Genomic DNA, 19,015 nt, shown 5'->3' on the forward strand with positions numbered 1-19,015 from the left:
CCATGTGGTAAAAGATGAATCCAATTAATGTTACCTTAGAAACAACTTCAGTAACTCCTCTCCTTCTGGTCCTAATTGCCCATTATAGGCCTCAGAAGCCCGTTTGGTGGAGACAGACCAGCGATAAATAGCGAAGTATTTTCTGACCAGCGTACTATTTCACCCCGTGTGAACTCTGTGAAACATGCATTAACGGATTCCAAAGGCATTTAAAGAGGCCATAATCTGTCAAACATTTACAATTACAAGGGGATCAATAAAAATGGAATTGTTGAATGGTTACTTTCCAGATTGCTCTACTCTGCTCTGATTCCAAAACAAGAGAAAAAAAGAAAAAGGAAAACAGTGACTCAAAAAAATGCCATTTTGTTAAATCATGAAGCTGGAAGGGACCTTAAAGGAAGCTTATCTCATAAAGCCCCCCTATTCTCCATTCCCTCCTCCGAACAACTCAGTCATCAAGCAAGTCGTTATCAAGGGCAATTTCAACATATCCGAAAGTCTGACCTCTCTTAGCCCCTCATTATCCAGAACTGCTCTGTGACCTTCAAAATCCCCCTTTCTAACTGGAACTGTACATCCGTACAGCTGTTTGCACTCATATACACTATATCTGCCCTTGTATGTCAAATTATGCAGCTTCCTGCCCCCTCCATTTTCGCCTGTTCATCAGCCCTTCCAGCCTGTTCTCACAACGTCCAGCCTAAATGCCATGCTCCACCCCACGAGCTCCCCTCACACCAGGCTGCCACCTACTACACTTCTTTCTGCTCATTAACATCCCAATTCTGATTAAACTCCAAACTGCTGTTCTGCCCCCTTTCACAGCCTCCAGAGACCCCAAGGAGAAAACGTAAGGACGAGATGAAGACGTCACTACTAATCGATGTATTCTAATCTTGGCAGAGCCTGCAACAGCAGCCATTAATGCTGTCATTGCTCTCTATTCTCTTCCATTTCTCATGGTATCACTTCTAAGCCTTTAATCCTCTCATATAAGCTCCATAATTTTCACATTCATCATGGAGAAATGAGCGCACATCAGGCAAGAAGACTCTCTAAGTTCTGTCTTCCTCCTTCTTCTCTCCCCCACCACTCATCATTTGAATGATCTGGGCCATTCTTTCATATATCTTCTCTGGCTCACCCACCACACTCACCCTAGACCATTCTCTCAAACTTTGATGCAGATGAGAATCACTAGGTGTCTGTCCTGGCATGTCTCCCAAAGACTGGGTCAATTGATCTGAAGTGGGGCCCTTGCATATATTTTAAAAGATTGCCCAGGTGATTCTTAAAATAAGTCAAGACCACTTTATCCACTCCCATGGTTTTAACTATCAAATCTGAAGCTCTTTTCTGATCTGCGTTCTCACATATCTAAATGCATTCTAGAACCACCACTGCCCCCTTGCATATCCATTGGCACCTCAAACTCAACATGTACCAAACTACACTCAGCATCCATTCTTTCTGTGCTGAACTGTGTCCACCAAAGATTCGTATGCTGAAGTCCTAAACCTTAGTATCTCAAAATCTGACCTTATTTGGACATAGGGTCTTTAAAGAGGAAATTAAGTTAAAATGAGGCCATTAGGGTGGGTCCTGATCCAATATGACTAGTGTCCTTACAAAAGGAGGAAATCTGGACACGGACATGCACACACAGACAGAGGAAGGATCATGTGAAGACACAGGGAGATGACCATCTATGAGCCAAGAAGAGATGCCTCAAAACAAGTTAACCCCACTAACACCTCGATTTGGGACTTCTGGCCTCTGCAATTGCGAGAAAATTTTCCATGTTTAAGCCACCCAGTCTGTGGCACTTTGTCACAGCAGACCTAGCAAACTCATACACCCCCATGCCCTCCTTACTCTCTCCTACTTCTTCCTCTTAGTCAGTGGAATCGCCGTCATTCACCATTATTCCTCCCTCTCTCTCGCCTACCATGTCTGCTCAATCACTAACTCGTGTCAGTTCTTCCTCCTGAATATCTTTCACATCTGCCTCCTTCCTTCCAAACCTGCTATCACGGCCTTAATTCAGGCCTTAATTATCTCCCCTAGGATATTCCCTTTCCTTTCCACCTACCACCATTTCTCTTGGCTGTTTGGAGAATCACCTTCCTGAAACAGAAAGCTAGCATGCCAATCTCTGTTTTAAGCGTTCCAGGGTTCCCCATTGCCTTAAGTCCAACCTCCTCGAGCACAGCATTCTGAGTCTTCCAGCTACTTCCTGCATCAGCTATACCTTCCTCAGCAAGCTCCAGCACTTAGGATCTACTCAGAACTCCCCTAACACATACTGCTGATCCATGCAACTGTCTTTGCACATGCGCTTGGCTCTTCCTGGAATATCCTCCCTTATCCAAACTCTATGCCTGGCCAACATCTACTTCATCCTTACAGTCCCAGCCTCAGAATACCTCTCATGAGGCCCTTTATCACCCTCCTCCCCACCCAGATTAATTCCTATAATCCCCACCTGTTCTATGCTGCCTCTGAAATCTATACATACTTCACATTATACTGTCACTCATACTTGAGTAGGCGTCAAAACACAAATACCCACAGTGACCAACCGGGTATCATAAATAATAAAGCACCTAGTGAAAACAGATCTTAAATTTGCATGATACAGAAACTACGCTTGCACTAGGACCAATCATAACGCCTCCCTAGCTACGTCACCTTTCAAAACCTTGTACTGAATAAATACAATGCATATAGGGCCAAATTCATTTAGCACACAGACCGCCAGTTTTGTAAACTCCGGCCAAAGATATAAAATGTCAGGGCCTTCATTTCTCCTCCTCCTACTCCTTGAAGTAAGAAGACTACAGGACAAATACCTGTGGTCCTAGGCTGATCCTTGTTCATGCTACCCTCTGTGGGGCTGACACTAAAAGCACACAGATCCATACTTAACTACAAGGAAAGGACACAGTGGTGAGTTGTAAAACCTTGAGCTCCCTGCTACTCAGTACTTTCCAAAAACAGTCTTTTGCGTGAAATAACCATCATAGGCAATATCCTGAAATGTATCTAGCCCATCATTCCACAAGGAAAGTGGAATGTCTATCCTTGAACAGAGCCATGCCAGCAAAGAGCTACTTGTCCACACTGTCTTGCTTTGGCTCTCACAGAATTGCTTTTCTGAGATAAGCTTTGGCATTATGCCATTGACCTATATCGAGCTACATTAATTTTTTTTTAACGTCACTGTTACATTCATTGTAAAGATTGTGTCTGGAGACATTGCTACTTACATGAGCATATCTAATGTTTAAAGAAACATAGATAAAAATCCTCTCTCCTCCAAGAACCATAAAGAGTTGTGCCCCTTGTTCAGTTCTTATCCTCATAGGCTGTCTGGATCATACAGCAGATTGTGGCCCCTCTTTGTGTCAACTCCTAGAAAGGACAGTGATATATGTGGGGGACCCTCAGTCTTGGTCTCTGCTTAAGCTCACACTCTCTCTTCCTGCATTTCCTTCCTCTGCTTATTAAATTTATTTTCAGTAGGGAAATATATAAGTAACGAACTTCCAGCATTGTATTCATCGCACAGTATTTTCACTTACTTCCCACCTCTACTGTTTGTGAGGTTTCTGAAGACAAGGCCTCCATATTACTTATCTTTGTATCTCCAGAAGTCTAATAAGTGATCATTAATTGAATGTCAAATTGAATTATATTACATGTGATTACTTCCAGTTACAGATGAAATGGTAAATTACCTCTTAAGGAAGCTAACTTAATTTTCCCAAAAGAGCAAAAGTGGTCCCTGGCCTCAATACCAACATCATCTGGAAGAAAATAAAGCTTACGGGGACTGAAATGAGGAACACACACTAAACAAGTACAGGTATAAACGTTTTTAATTCTTTGCTATCCATTTTTAGAGTACTTGTTCCATTTTCTAGTAGTTAACCAGTTCCTTCACAGAAGCCTATTAACCAGGAATATTCCATAATCAGTAGATACAGTGAATGCAGTTAAAACCAAAATATTTTATGGTATATTAAAGTCTGCACACTCCAAGGGTACAGGACCAAGGGAAGCCTGAAGAAGATGTTCTCTGTTAAAACATGAAACTGTGGAGGAGTAAAGGATCTCGCCACAGTGGGGAGACGCACACCCACGAGTGAGGTGGGGTCAGTTCCACTCAGTGTCATCAGACTGACTATTATTAAAGCTTCCCATTGCTCTAATCATTCCCCAGGTTCTACAAATCCATATTTTCATACAAATTTCCACCTTTAAATTTTTCTCAAATTCTGCTTGTAGGAATATGCCATGTTATCATTGTTTTGGAAATCGATTTAATAATTCCTCACCACTAGGCATAAAAATCATCCCAGGGGCCAGCCTGGTGGTATAGTGGTTAAGTTCAGCATGCTCCACTTCGGTGGCCCAAGTTCATGGGTTCGGATCCCGGGCACAGACTGGCACCACTCATCAGCCATGCTGTGGTGGCAACCCACATATAAAGTGGAGGAAGACTGACACAGATGTTAGTTCAGGGCTAATCTTCCTCAGGAAAAAAAAATGTCATCCCTACCTCTTGAGGCAGTAAATTCTGTAACTGGGAATCTACCCTAAAAATATCACCTGAAATGCAGAAAAAGCCTCACACATGAAGATGTGAAGACTGGAATTCAGGTCACCACTAGTTATGATATCCTATCAAGACAAAGGACAGGATGCTCATTGTACCCAGTAGGATTTCAATCGTATAAAATGTACAGAAAAAATATCAGAAGGAAATAACCCATAAAGTTGACAATGGCAATATCTCTAGGTGGGGATTATAGCTACTTTTTTCTTCTTCTTTATATTTTTCTTTGTTTTCTACAATGACAACACATTGCTTTTGTAATTTAAAAAGGCTTTTTAATCTTTTTTAATCTACTTGGAAACAATATGATATTACTCTCAAATTAGTGATCCCACTCAGTCTCAGAAAATTATGTAGAAAGCTATTGGGTGCAGTGTTTTCTAAAATAGCAAAGAAATTAGAAATAAATCAGGCTGTTAAAAATATAATGATTCAGACCATACTGTCACATACAACAGCAGATAGAAAATGATCAATAGAAACAAAAACACATTTGTTACCTCTACGTAGACATAGACCATAAAACAGACCATAATGGATATAGGCCATAAAACTAACAGGACTAAATGAAAAATATATTACATTAGAAAACTGCAAATATGAGTGGGTTTGTTTATTTAAATATTGCCATAATGTGGTTTCAAAAATAATCATAAAAACATTTTTAAGACTATTCTAAGCAGTGTTTTATATAAAAACAAATATTTTTAAGTGAGTTGAACAGTTTTAAATACTTTAAGATGTGTTTACTGAAAAATTTTTACCCACTGAGTTATTTCGCCATCAAAATAGGATGAAGAAGGAAAAAGGAAGGGACTCAGGTAAGTAAATGATTCTGCGCATTCTCCCTGTATGAAAATAAACCCAAAATTGTCCACGAACCTCTGTCATAACACCTACTGACCAGAGTTAATACTTTTTCCCCCAAATTAATAGAATGTTAAATATGTTTTACAGTAAATCTCTTGCAGAAATAATATATTTTAGACACAAAACCTGGACTGATTCTTGCCTCTAGAAAATGTATTCAACAAAGTCCCTAATGCCTGAATCAGCTAAGGATTTGTGATTCATGGGCCTCCACTTTGAGGTGGCCAATGCTGAAAGAGCTGCTGGGCTGTGCTTCCCAAGGTCATGCTGACAAAGCCCTGTTTGAGCGCTGAGGTTCCCTTGAACAAGCAAAGAAGTTCAACTGATGTCCCCAACTCTGAAAGTAAAATTTCCCCAGGGAGCTTTAGATTTTCATCTACACAACTTCTCTTAGGGCCATCCAGAATGCCTTTCCTTAGCACACTAGGCACGCATCAGAACACTCTGTGCCTCTTCCTGGCTTTGTCTGCCTTGAACCTAAGCTAACCCCATGACTCCAACCCCTTCTGATCCAACCTATTTCTGATATTATCCTTGAGCAATATCTGTGCCTATTACCTGCCTGGACCTCTGCCCAGCCTGATCCCAAACACTGCCTGTGCAACCTGCCTCTGCCTTGTCCCAAATCAGGAGCATGAGGTCATGGCTGGGTTTCCATACAGTATCAGCTTAAGGAGAAGATATTCAACAGCAAACAAAGGAAAGTAAACTGATGAATCAACACCAAAACACACTAAGTAAAATACCCACAGTTACCTGGACTTCCTGAATAAATATTTATTACAAATGAGGAATTAGCTACAGCTCAGACTAACAGAAAAAGCATGCATCTTATCCTTTTTTCCTCAAATATATTTTCCACAAAAATAAGAACAAATGTAATAAAGTACTTATATTATAATAAGTGTACTTGACAGACAGTTGTGAAATTACAAAAAACAATGTATTTGAATCAACTGATTTCATACCCTGGTAAGAAAAGCTAAGTTGCCAAGTACCTTTCATTCCCTTCCACATAAAACCCATTCCTTATCAAATATTCCTTAAACTTGGAAAAGTCATTGAAACTGAATTTGTCCTCTATATGATTCCTTAGCCCTTTAAATCTCTGAAATAACATCACTCACTGTTCAATGGGTTTTTATAAAATGTGATTATATGTAACAACTAAGATATTGCACATTTTCCCCAAAGCAAGCATCCAGCATATAAAGCTAATGATTTTTTCAATTTCACTGAATTTGAAAGGTTGAAAAATTTAATTTCAGGTGTGGGCAAACTACAAATTATGATGTTAAAGTCTTAAGCACAGGAAAGTCCTAACCTTTGCCTACTCGCCCATGTTTCCAGCAGAAGCATTAGCGATGTTGCCCAATGCGAAGATGTTTGTGTCACCTGAGCCTTACTTTACGATACACATGAAGATGCAGATACTTGGAGTCCTCCCACGTTGAGCTTCAACTTGAGCTTGTCAGTCTAAATTAGCTCAATGGCATGAGATCATCATTTCTTTGAAGATTAAAAAGCCAGAGCACAGTTGAAAATAAAAGCATAGAGTCACTGAATAATATGATGAGGAGAATGATTTGTGCACTCAATTGATTCCAAGTCCTCTATTTTAAGACAAAGACCTGAAGGCCTGGAAGGGTTGGGTACTGTCAAAGGCCCCATGGACAGTAGTGGGAAAACGGGCACCCTCATTCATCTCAAACTAATTTCATCATGGTCTCATTAGACTCAAACATTAGTCTCATGTCTCACTGAGTCTTTACGGATTTCCAATTTAAAATATCATTTTTAAAACTCTTCACACAGCTTTTTTAAAAAAGTGGAGCGAGGTGGGAATGAAAACCTACCATGCCAAAATAAGCAAATAAAAAATAAAAATCCTAGCACAGCAATAATTCCAAACCATTATTTTAAAAAAATCACTGGGAAGCTATGAAATAATCACCCAATCATCTGGTCCTCACTTACCAAAACTTAACTTCAGCGTTCTATTTTCTTGCAAATTATGCATAATTACCAAATTGGTAACTACACTATATAAGAGTATTTTTAATCCAACCAAAACTACTTCTACACATCCACGCAGACCTCTGTACAGCTCCTAACGCAGAGCAAGCCTTCAATAAACACTATTATTATTTAGCAATACACAAAACTGGTATAATACAAAACTGCTTCAACACATACCTACACTCACTTCCCCCAAAATATCCTTTCTATTCCTATTTTTTTGTCAAGTAAAAAAAAAGCCACAAACAGGAAGCCCCACTAAGTATCACAAAAAATGCCAATTCATCAAACAAAAAGGACTGCCTTCCATGTGTCATTCACTTCCAGTCCTCTATTTTGCTTCCGTTACTCAATTCTTCCATGACTGTACAATCCCACATGCACATACCCCACCTAGGCCCTTCACAGAGTTAACCCCTTCTCATTCTCCAGATCTAATCAAATGTCACTTTCCTAAGGAAATCCTGACTCCCTCCAAGTCAGATGAGTTTCTCCATTTAATCTCTTTTGAAACTCCTTGTTCTTTCCCTGTGTAGCATTTATCACGTTTTGCATGTACTGCATATATTTGGCTGATCATTTGGTCAATATCCTTCTTCCCACTAGACCCCATGCTTCATGCCTCCAGTGATGACAACTCCTTCATTCACCACTCTCTCCCAGATAAGAGCACAGAAACTGGTACTGTACGTAATAAAGACATGTTGAATAATGAATGATCCTAATTCCGCATAGAACAGCAACAGACTAGATCAGTGTTTCTTGAACTGTGTAGTTCATGACCAGATCACTGTTTTCAAAACTTTTGAGTTATGACCAGCACTTTTTCTTTTAATGAAAATGAACAGACCATAAAAGAATAGGAAAAAAATAGAGTTTACCATATGTAGGAAACTGTATGAAACTGTCATTTTACTTATATGACCATTTCGATTGACAGGTCATGGTCAAAAAAGTTTGAAAGACATGGAACTAGATCTCCCAATACAACTTCTCCCAATTTTCCATTAAAATGCTCAAGAAGGTACACAAAACAGCAAAAATTGGCAATAGTACTAGAAAGAGGGGGGGAGCCAAAATTAAGGCATTATTTCCACTAACTACATTCTGTGAGGGATGGATAACAAGCACATTGTTGGGCCACATGAATCTGAAAGATGTCCACTGTACCTTTTGAACTTCAACAAGACAGATGCTCTGATGAACATAGGAAAAATCCCGAGTCGAACTCAGGGATGCAGAAGATGCAATTGGCCAGATATATATGACCATCTCTTAGCTACAGGGGAGGCACCTCTAAGTCAGCCAAAGCAAGGAGCCTAAATGGCCCCAAGAGCTAATGATGATCAAAACTAGTTATAGACACATACAAAATATTGCTGCAGATTTTATTACAAAATAGAATACAAAAATCTCAAGTCTACACTTAAAGTTTAAGTTACAAGCTGAAATATATATATAATGGAAATTGAGAAAGGGCAAGAAGGCAAGAGAAATAAAGGCATAGAAATCCTTTGTTTTTCAGAGGAGTGAGAGCCAAAGTTATTTAGCTCTTTGACTTTGGGAATCAGAGAAACATAGTTTTATTAATTGGTATTTGGAAAACAAAGACATTTACCAGCAAAAGAAAACTAGAATTGGCCATTTCAAAATACTACAGACATATGAAAATAACAATACATAGAAAAAGAAAAGGAAAAGGCCAGGAATCATAACATTAAATTGAATCATACAAAATTGCCAGTTTTATAGGTCAAAAGCAATCAAATACCAACAATTTCATGACTCAACCTATCAACAATGGCAGCCAATATGGTCAGTGTAACATTGATGCATTTTAAAAGCATCAACTGAGGATTTATGTGTGTCGTTTCTTTACAAATAAAGAACTGTAGGCTCAGAGACATTATGTCATTTATCTAAGACCATGCAGCTAAACACTGATGGAAGGAGATAAGCCAGTGCTTTTGACACAAGGTTCTAGTACCTTCCATAACAAACAGAAAACTTAAGAATTAAGATCAAACATATTGGTCATAACAATAAACGTTAAAGTAATAAGTTTGCTCTTAAGGAGTATGTTAAAACAAAACCCAATTAAATGTTGCTTTCAAGCAAAAATATATGAAACAAAATGATACCAGAAGTTTAAAATCAGAAGGATGAATGAAGTCATTTCAGATGAAGATAAAAAAGAAAATAAGATTGGCAAAACTAATATCAAGAAAAAAGTGACTGTAGTTCCAAATGCATAGAGGGTTATTTTACACTGATAAATGCATACAAAAGGCCTAACAGGAACATTTATGTATTTAATATTAACACATGGACATTGCTATAAAGAAACTGACAAAGGCCCATTTCTAGAGAGACACTAAAGGACCATTATCAGTCTATGACAGCTCAAGTACAGAATCAGGACACAGAGGATGTGAATGATATTATTATAGTGGCTGAATTAATAAACATATCTGTACTTGTCACCTATAGAAAATCATGCTCTTTTCAAGCTCAGGACACAGAAACCCTTAATCAACAAGAAGTAAATATTGTACAAACCTCACTTGGTCACCACAATAAAGCCAATTACTGGGGCTGGCCCAGTGGTATAGTGGTTAAGTTCATGCACGTCACTTCAGTGCCCAGGGTTCGCAGGTTTGGATCCCAGGCACGGACCTACACACCACTCATCAAGCCATGCTGTGGCAGTATCCCACATAAAATAGAGGAAGACTGGCACAGATGTTAACGATGTTAGCTTAGGGCCAATCTTCCTCCCAAAAAAAGAAAAACAAAAGAACAATTATTTATGCAAAAGTGTCCATAAAGTAATATTTAGCCAACTCATATTGAACCACTAGTAGTATTCTCAAAAAGGTCAGGTGGTAACAAGAATGTTTACTTTCTTTGCATTGTTTTAGATCTTTACAGTGATTTGCATCAGCATGAAACACAGAATTTAAGCTAGTTGTTTTTAAAAATTGCTACCTTCAGACTAAAAATTCCTTCTCCCTCAATAATGACTGACTCAAAATAAAAATTATTTCAAAGTTATTAAAAACAAAGTCTTATACATCAAAAATGCCAAAGTTGATACATTTCTACCCTTACCTAATTTCATCATTTAAAACAAATGAGCTAATTTCAACTGAAGAAGTGAGAACAAGAGTTTTGTCTATTTTCTTGGTTTTTCCCCATCAAATCAGCCCTTCTATTCTTCATCAGCATCTGCCTCACCTCTTCCATCCTCACCTCCCAGCTTCACTTAACTGGGTCAACTCATCTTTCAGTCTCAGTGTAAATGCCACGTTCTCAGAGAAATCTTCCTCACCCTCTCAGACAAGGTTAGTCTCCCCATTACACTCCGCAAGCCCACTCCGCTGTTCTCCCTAATTCCATCAGGGACCGGAATTACTCAGAGTTCCTTGTTCAGAGGCTGTCTCCTTCACTACACTGCAAATCTCACAGTCAAGACTGTATCTTATTTCCTATAACATGCTCAGTAGATGGTAAAGATGTTGATTTTTCTATTCAAAAACTTTGAGTTCTACCATGTGCAAGGTATTGTACTAAATACTTGGAAAACAGCAGTAAATAAAACAGGAATTAAAAAAAATTTCCCTCATCTAAGAAGTCAAAAGAAGATAAATGGAGAAGAAAATACTAGGCAAGCCAGACGAATGGGAAGGGTCATGCAATTTTAAATGTAGTAATTAGAGAAGCCTTTCCTAAGAAGGCGACATTTGAGTTAAGACGTGAAAATGATGACAGGAAGCATAAGGATATCTGGGAACAGACCATTCCAGGCAGAGGGGACAGTCAATGGCAAAGGCCTAGAAACCACAGGGCACCGTGTAGATAAGTTCACACACGGAGATTATTTACAGTAAGGACAGGACTCTGGGAACATCGTCACCTAAACATGGACTGAGAAGCAGAGATTTATAAAAGAGACAGAAAAGAAGCAAGCAGAGATAGGGAGCAATTAAACATGACACATATTAAATACTGTGACTATTATGTAGCCGTTAGAAATTAAAAATGCAAGATTTTAATGGCACGTGTACTTATAATACAAAGCACAATGCCATTAAATATTCAGTAAGATCAAATATTTTAAAACTGTAAGAAAGTATCTCAAAATGGGATTAAGGAAGTCATTCTCAAATGATGAACTACAGATGAGTCTCTCGTACGTTCCCGATCCTAAAATGAGCATATACTGTTTTTACTGTCAAATGGAAATGAGTATAATTTTAAAGCATCATAACGGCCTAGAAAGAAAAAGGTTAAGAATAGATTTATCTATTCTATCTTACATGCAAGAAGGCATGCCAGTATAATTATCTGAAATGGAAACACATTTTTTTAACAACACACCAGCAGAATTTAGTCTGCCACCTGCATGAACACTATCTTGCTTTTTCTGAATGGTAAGGGTACCCTTAGCTTTTGTACCACTTCCACTTGTGTTTAGATTTACGCTCTAATCATGAGATTTAACAGGCTCTACCCTCTTGGTCCACACTACTGAATAAACACCTATCCTCTGGTTTTTCCTAATTGGACCCATTTTGATTTCTTCACCTCTGAATCTTATTTTTTTCCATCTAAATATACATAACACGTATACCAATAAGTAGAGCAGAGGATGGAAAAACTATCAAAGAACTGTGTTTAATTTTGCTCTTTTCACAAATTAGACATCATAACACACACAAAAATTCTAGGACTGTGTGGACACTCACTAGCCTTCAGTGCAATTACACTGGTTATTCCAAAGTTGGCAGAAATAAATATTTTTTTAAGATTCACCAGGTCTGTGATGATTAATTTTACGTGTCAACTTGACTGGACCACAGAGTGTCCAAATATTTGGCCAAACCTTGCTCTGGGTGTTTCTGTGAGGGTGTCTTTGGATGAGACTACATTTAAATTGGTGGACTAAGTGAAGCAGCTTGCCCTCCCTGAGTGGGCCTCGTCCAATCAGTTGAAGGACTGAGTGGAACAAAAAAGCTGACCCTCCCCCACGTAAGAGAGAATTGTTCCTGCCTGACTGCTTTTGAACTGGGCCATCAGCTTTTTTCTGCCTTCAGACCTGAACTGAAACATCAGCTCTTCCTGATTCTTGAGGCTGCCAGCACTCAAACTGAAACCACACCATTGGCTCTCTTGGGTCTCCAGCTTGTGGACTCACCCCACGGATCTTGGAACTTGCAAGTTGCCATAATCATATGAGCCAGTTCCTTACAATATATACTAGCAATTAGTTCTATTTATTAGTTCTGTTTCTTCGAGAACCCTGTCTAACACAAGGTCCCTCACATAATTTCAGAATTTTGACCAGGAAATAATGAAAATGTATTTCTTACAGTGTTCTTTAACCTCCTATCATTTCCTCTGCATGTGGTGTTCCGGTTTGTGCTTGTGGTTATTGTCATAAGACCAGAGACAAGCAGAGGTATTTGTCATTACCTTTCAAATTTTTCTTCAATACTCAATTTCCTGACCAGTTCATGCTTTCCTTTTGCCCATCTCTGCAAGCTTCCCTGGACAAGTAATAGATTAGCTCACGGCAGTTATATTAAAGATGAACTTATCTTCAATCAGTTCAATTTGTAGAAAAGCCACTAGTGAAATTATTTCAGATTATAACTTCAAAACCGTTAAGTGGATTCTAGAGCTATAGAACAGAGTTGACACTCTCCATTCTCAGATGGTTATAAGGAAAACCATATCCATAAAAAATATAATTGAAGTGGACGCTCTTGTTGAATATCCAACAGCTATTTCCCATTCCTCGTTGATAACAGACCTCTGTCCTCGTGTAGGACCCGGGCCTCACGTGGAGAATCATGAAGGAGTCTGAGTCAATGATGTAATATTTCTCCTTTGCCTGTGAGCGTTTCAGAGGCAGGTCTGTGATCTATTCTGACCTCTGAGATATAAGAAATATGTTGAAGATTTCTGGGAAAGATTTTAGCTCTAATAAAAAAGAGAGAAGGCCTATTTCGCCCCTTTCTCTACCTTCCTACTTCGGAAAGCGTCAAAAAAATATGGGCTATCTAGAGCTGCAGCAGCTGTTCGTGAGGGGAGGAGCCTGAGGAGGAAATCCAAGACCCTGAGGAAGGCAGAGTTAAAGGACGGAAAGAAACTAGATTTTTAAGATCTTGCTGAGCCACTAAACCAACCCTGGGACCAACTACCTTAAGACTTTGTTAAGTAAAAAATCAAATGTTGCTATGTTAATAGGTTTTGCTATTGCTTTCAACCAAGCACAACCCAACTGGGATAATCCAACGTGATTAATTATTTCTTATAATGTATGGATTTGTCTTTATTTTTCAATTGTTCTTTCTTGTTACATTAGCTTCATATGAGTAGTCTATCTTTTCTTGAATTATAATTGCATTATCTTAATTTCTACTCTGTTTTCTTTTTTTTGGCTTTTTGGTGAGGAAGATTGGCCCTGAGGTAACATCGGTTACCAATCTTCCTCTGTTTTTTCTCCCCAAAGCCCCAGTACATAGTTGTATATCCCAGCTGCAAGTCATTTTAGTTCTTCTATGTGGGATGCCATCACAGCATGGCTTGACAAGCCATGTGCAGGTCTGCACCCAGGATCCAAACTGCGCACCCCAAGCCGCCAAAGCAGAGCACATGAGCCTAACCACCGGGCCACAGGGCAGCCCCTATTATGATATTTTTCTATTGATATCCCCATTGATTTAATTCTCCATGGTTGCCTTTGCTTGCATAATGTAATCTTCTAATATACTTTATTAGAGATGTAAATACAATGTTTCTTTATACTAATGGTCTAGGGTACCCCTCAGAAGTTCAGAGTTTAGAGCAAAATTCTTCCCTTTTTGGCAAAATAACATTTTTTTCTTTAAAGAAACAACTCTTGATTTGACCCTGGGCCATTGTGGGAACTGAAATCCTACCAATAGAACAAAACAGGACAACATGAACTGCTTATCATGAAACGTGTGCTATCCAATTAACTACTCTGCTCCATCAGCAGCTGGGAATAACATACATGGGCATGAGCCGAAGCAGACCCCGGAGAGACAGTAAACTGCATGAGCAGATGCCTCCTACGCTTGGCACTGCTACCCCTCCTGTTTATTCAATTTATTTAAACTAAAAAAAATATGGAAATACACTTTTAATTGGAAAAAGTTTTTTTAATTAGGTAAAGAGCAAAGTTCCACTGTATCCTCCTTCTACCTTAATCAGGCAATTAAAGTTTAAATTTGCTTGACCAGATTTTATCAGCTCCCATGACGAACCCGTTGGAGTTTGTCAAAGTGTGGTCTTTAGGCTACTGGGGTCTCCAAAGTTTTTCTGAGTAGTTTTTCAGCCTTTTATTGTAGTAATGACAGTATGTGACACTCACTGCTGTTAGTCCCTCAGTAAATTAAAACTATGTTTGCTATTCCTCTGAGCCCCCAAATCACCACCAGTCTTCCAATTATTTTAAGATATTTTTTTTTTCCCTTGACGGAATGTATTGTTTCAGGGGCTTTTATTCACCCCAAAGGAACACCAAGCAGAAACTCCATCTCCTTTGTATCATGCCAGAACTGCCTTACCAAGAGAAGCCGTAGTGGATGCATAGGGAATGTCTGATAACCTACAAACCACTTTAGTTACCTGCTAGAAGGAAAAATAACTTAAAGAATCAAACACCTTGTTGTCCTGTTAAAATACCTGGCATATCGATGTGGGGGTATACGTACGTATAGCAAATCATCACGTTGTACACTTTAAATATCTTACAATTTTATTTGTCAATTATACCTTAATAAACCCAGGGGTAAATAATTTTTTTAAAACCCCAAGTATATATCACTCTTCTCCCTCCAAAGATCTCTCCAGCTTATCACACAAATTTCACTGGTATTTACTTGGACATAACAATTATTCCTGTATACTGCCAAGCTCTGACTGCTCAGCTAAGCTTCTAACTCAAATTTCCAACTACCAGCTGAAAATCTCTGCCTACTTGGTTTTAGACGTGTCTAAAACCGACACGCCTCGCTGGAACAATCCTCATACTCTCACGTCCCTTCTCTCTGTTAATGGCAACAACGTGCTCTTTTTTGGTCCCCAACAGTTTCCAACACCCTTTGGTTGGCCCTTCAAGATTGACTCAAAGCATACCACCACCCGGCCACAAATGGTGACCTGTCACTCACATGCAATGCCTGGGCCTGCCTTAATTATTACTCTTCTGTGTAAAATGAGTTTCTCAGCCAACGTGTCCATTGAGGCCAGAATCCTCTGCAAATCCTTCCTCTACTCCAAGGCAGAGTTCCTCTCTCCATCCTCAAATATTCAGATGGCACTGTGTTTAAACCTCGGTTTATAATATTTATTGCTGAAATCCTACCCATAGAACAAAACAGAACAACATGAACTGCTTATCATGAAATGAAAGGTCATGCCTGACCTTAGGCATTGTATCCATGGCTCTCTCTGTTTACGAGCTACTTAAGAGTAGGAATCATACTTTCTTGGTGTTTTTTTTTTTTTTTTTTTATTTTAGTGTCCTCAGCCAAGCACAGGGACTTGACCACAGAAGTGCTCAAAGATCTCAGCAGCATGAAACTGAATGGACAAGGTCTCAGATAAGGTGACTCGAGAACAGATTCTGAATTTGGAAAAGTCAGCCATCCTGCCCTAGCCCTTGAACCTTTAGGTCTCTGTGTCTACTCAGAAAGTAAAGCAAGCAGTTCTCCATGGAGCTACAATAAATACTGGGTACAGAATGAATGCCTCATTTTCTTGACAGGACAATAATCCCTCGCCCAACAAATCATAGTCCAAGATGGCAAAGCAGCCCCTTAGCAAAAGGCAATTCTGTTTCAGCTGTGTTACTCCCTTAGCAAGAACACTCTATCCTTATCATCTGCTGATTACCGACTTCGAAGGGGGTCCTCGTTTAATACCCCCACAATGACACTGCCTATAATGAGTAACTCCACCTATCTTCTTGGCTCCAGAAGTGCTTGATAGGCCTTCCACAGATGCCTTGTTTTCCACCTAACAAAAGGGTCCCAGATGCCAAGCACGTGCTCCAAAACGCCCCTCCTCCGCTTGCCCGAGACCCACATGAAGCAGAGTTCTCGCGGAAATAACCCTCTTCGCAGTGATATGTGTTCTCTTGGTTGTCACGCAGCTGGAAACAGTTTTCTTGTCCCCCGTTCATAACAGCCAGACATTCGTATCGCTCTGGCAAGAACTCTGAATTGAGTAATATCATGCTGCACCGATTCAAGAAGAGCTACACAGACTCCTCGGACTTGAAATTTCTGCCCCAGGGTGGCTGCCTCAATAACAGCCTCTCTAATACCGAAGTGAATGGAGGCAGGAGTGAATGCATGTGCACACAGATAGACACGTGCAGAGACAAACACGTACATATATGGGTATACACAAACATACCCACACACATCTAAATATATATAAACAAACGTTGTAGGTTTGTATAAGCAAAAGGGCGAGAATGGAAGGCTATGTAACTGATGACAAAGGGGTTACATCAGCTGGGTGCAGTTGGAGTGGCAGAGGGAGATTATTACATTTACTTCAGACACATCTATATTGTTTGAATCATTACAAAAGCCATATATTGTTATAAATGAATGCAGCTGTCTACTTCTGGTTGAAACACTTTCTACTGTGTTCATATCCCTGACTGACTGAAACAAGTAAGACGCATTAACAAAGGAGAGTATCCTGACAGCCTGACTTCAAAATAGGTCTGACTTCCCATGAATGCTAGATGTGCACTATTCTACAAAGCAAGTCATAAACTGAATACAGAAACTCAAACCCAAGTTGGGTCAGAATTAGGACTATCCAAAATGAAATGGGAGCATGTCAGAGTTACAGATAACACACAGCTACATCTGTCTCTAGACCTGACAACAGGTAAATCCGAGCAAAGCATTTCAAGTTTCTAAAATCAAGATGAGACTACCACACTCTGCCCCCTTCTCCTCTTGGTTAAGAGGGAAAAGCTAACTGAACTGAAAACACAGACTAGTTTGAACAAAATATTCCTAAATTTGAAGAATAACTCATCAGATCATCCTCCATATTTGAAGGCATTTCAAAAGAGCTTCCATTATTAACACAGTGTGATAGAATGAAAGGTCCCTGAGAGAAGGGACCTGACATCTCATTTTCTACTGTCCCCCGTACATGATAGGTGCGCAACAAGTATCTATTGAATATGGAATGACTTTATGAACAAATAGAAGATTAAGTTAAGGAACAAGTAAATGAAAACTAGAATTAGTAACCAGATGATATCAGTTCTTATTCCTACTTTACAGATGTAAAAAGAGAGGAACTTTGACTTACCCAGAAATTGCAAAACTGGAAAGAGAAAGCCTCTTGAGTCCCTCTATCTTGATCCCTTTCTTCTCTTCTAGGTTTCTTGGTTTACCTCCTAGGGGCCTTCCAGATCCTAATCTTCCGGAAGCCTTCCCTGACCCTCAGAGGCTCCCGCTTAGTGCTCCCCATAGTGCCACGTGCTTATCTCGCTCATCACACTTGCGACACCGAATTACAATCAGCTGTTAATATGCCTTATGCTCCTCCTGGAGGGTAAGAATCTTGCCTTCTTCTCTGCCCCTCCCTGTGCCCAGTGCCCAGCACAATGCTTGGTATTCTGCAGGCAGTCAATTAAGTGCTGCTACAGTGGAATGGAACTTGTTTCCTCTGCCCCTGAATCATCTCTCTCCCAAAGAGCCAGGAATATCCTTCTGCTAGGGGAAAATTTCAGACTGAAGGCAGCTTAGGGGTTGGTTAAGGGGAACTACTTAAACAGAGAGAAAAAAAATTGAGTATAGCAAATTTACGGGAAATCAAATCCAGCCCATTGTTCTGAAAGTTAAGAAAATAGATAAAGGGAAACTTGCTAAAAAGGAACGGCTTGCAGTAGCACTCTCTTTATAATGAATCCTAAACCCTAAGAAGCATAGGCACACATGATGGCCATAAGGAACAAAAGTTCCTTTAACAGTTTCAACTTTGGAAATCCCTCCCGGAAGAGATCCATGACCAGGTTTTTTGTGGTTTTTTTTCCTTAAAGTACCCTTTTCTTTCTTTCTTTCTTTTTTTTTTTTTTGGTGATGAAGATTGGCCTTGAGCTAACATCTGTTACCAATCTTTCTCTTTTTTTTCTCCCCAAAGCCCCAATACATACTTGTATATCCTACTTGTAAGTCCTCCTAGTTTATCTATGTGGAACGCTGCCACAGCATGGCTTGATGAGCAGTGTGTAGGTCCATGCCCAGGATCCAAATAGGTGAAACCCAGGCCACCAAAGTGGAGCACATGAACTTAACCACTATGCCACCGGGCTGGCCCCCCATGACCAGGTATTATTAGTGAAACTTTCTTTTTCTCTTTTAGAGAAAGAGGCTGGTTTTGAGATCATTTTCCCTTATCTCCATATGAAATACCACAAACACAGGCTGATCT

At 39.5% G+C, this 19,015-nt stretch overlaps 1 protein-coding gene across 16 annotated transcripts in view; it reads right to left on the reverse strand.

Moving 5' to 3' along the window:
* The window catches only part of LPAR1 (lysophosphatidic acid receptor 1), a 352,985-nt gene that overhangs the window by 107,761 nt on the left and 226,209 nt on the right, over positions 1 to 19,015 (reverse strand). The window contains exon 1 of one of the 16 annotated variants that reach the window (XM_023628632.2): positions 17,891 to 18,517. The exons of the other annotated variants lie outside the window; for them this stretch is intronic. The gene's annotated coding sequence lies outside the window, so the exon portion shown is untranslated. Of the gene's footprint in view, positions 1 to 17,890; positions 18,518 to 19,015 lie in introns of those variants that run through there. 16 annotated transcript variants of the gene reach the window in all.

This window comes from Equus caballus, chromosome 25 (assembly GCF_041296265.1).
Source record: "Equus caballus isolate H_3958 breed thoroughbred chromosome 25, TB-T2T, whole genome shotgun sequence".
In the NCBI taxonomy this organism is placed as follows: Eukaryota; Metazoa; Chordata; class Mammalia; order Perissodactyla; family Equidae; genus Equus; species Equus caballus.